Genomic DNA, 1,881 nt, shown 5'->3' on the forward strand with positions numbered 1-1,881 from the left:
GAAATAATTTTAGACATGTGTACTGTCTACAAAAATTAAACAATATTAATCTGTTACCTTATTATGTCACTTCTCTCTTAAAAAAGATTTAAAATGTTATAGAAACCACTAAAGTATGTGAAATTTGGTTATACAAATTGGGTCATTCTTGTGCTACTCAAAGTAAAATCAGAGTTGAGGGGCCAGGAGGAAAAGCACTCAGGGCACATAGTCCCTGCTCCAAGAAGAATTTTCTACAAACCCAGCTGTTGAAACAGCCTGCTGTAGCCCTAAGGCTAGTTGTCACCTAGTAGCTGCTGAAACAACCTGCCATGACTCTAAGACTAATTTTATCTACCACCTTCACTCACCAATCAAAGCCTGCCAACTAGTACGTCTCATTTTTTTAGTATTCATTCATTTTGTCCAAATGTTCAAAATTGTTGGCATACAGATGTCAATAATATTCTTTCCTAATTATCATAGCCTCAACTTTATCTTTGGTTTGAATGCTCTTTTTTCCATTGTACCATTTACCTGCGTCTTTTCTTTTCTTTCCTTAATCCATAACCCAGAAGTTTTCACTTCATTTTTTAAAAGAATCGATCTTTGGCCTTTTTATCCACTCCATTATATTTTTGTCTTATATTTCATTAAGTTCATAAAGATATTCCCAGTATCCACTTCAATACCTTCTTTCCAAAATTATCCTCGTTTCAACCCCTAAAGGGCTTCCCTAGAAGTCTCCCCAGAGCCCCATGCATGTCCTTGTTCCTCAGACTGTAGATGAAAGGGTTCATCATGGGGGTCACCACAGCATACATCACTGTAGCTACTGAGTCCTTCATGGAGTAGGTATGGAGAGGCTGCAGATAGACCATACCGAGTGTCCCACAGAAGAGGGACACCACAGCCAAATGGGAGGCACAGGTGGAGAAGGCTTTGTACTTCCCAGTGGCTGAGGGTATTTGGAGGATGGCTCTGACAATGCGGACATAGGACATGATCGTGAACCCTAAGGGAGTGAGGAAGATGAAGCAGCCCATGGCAACCAGCACTGTGTGATTGACCTTGGTGCTGGAACACACAAGCCTCGACAGGACCTACATCTCACAGAAGATGTAGTGGATCTTTCGGGACCCACAGAAGGTCACCCTGGTCATGAGGAGGGTGTGGATGAGGCCATAGAGGACAGAGAGCACCCAACACAAGATGAGGAGCAAGATACAGAGCCCAGGGCTCATGGCTGTGACACAGTGCAGGGGTCGAAAGATGGCCACATAGCAGTCATACGCCATCACAACCAGGATGAGGTTGTCCAGGGCCACCAAGGAGACCAGTAAGTAGAGCTGTGTCAGACACCCTGCATAAGAAATGGCTTTGTTCTGGGACTGAAGGTTCACCAGCATCTTGGGGATTGTGTTGGTGATGAAGAAGAGATCAGTGAAGGAGAGGTTGGCCGGGAAGACATACATGGGAGTGTGCAGGCGGGAGTCAGAGCCGATGGCCAGGATGAGGAGCACATTTCCCACCACTGCCACCAGGTACATAGACAGGAATGTCCAAAACAGGATCTGCTGTTGCTCTGGACTCTCTGAGATCCCCGGGAGCAGGAACTCTGAGTCTCCACTCTGGTTGCCTCCATCCATTCCCCCAACTTTCTGCAATATTAGCACCAACAAATATTTGCCAAGTGCCCTCAGTTTTATATGGACATGAAGATAAGCCACTTCAACTATTTTCTTAGCATTAAAAATATCTTATACTAAATTAAAAAAAACAACAACATGGAAAATCTTTATGCAACTTAATCATTCTAGCAACTTCTAATCTGATATACTCAGTATTATAAGAATAATGTCTAAATCTTATCTAAAAGGCTATCATCTTACAGTACTCTTG

The 1,881-nt window shown here is 43.1% G+C and overlaps 1 pseudogene; it reads right to left on the bottom strand.

The window, feature by feature from the left end:
* Positions 1-695: 695 nt before the first annotated feature.
* On the bottom strand, positions 696-1,676 carry LOC103607887 (annotated as a pseudogene).
* Positions 1,677-1,881: the final 205 nt, after the last annotated feature.

Source organism: Galeopterus variegatus, unplaced genomic scaffold, assembly GCF_000696425.1.
Source record: "Galeopterus variegatus unplaced genomic scaffold, G_variegatus-3.0.2 Scaffold7806, whole genome shotgun sequence".
Taxonomy (NCBI): Eukaryota; Metazoa; Chordata; class Mammalia; order Dermoptera; family Cynocephalidae; genus Galeopterus; species Galeopterus variegatus.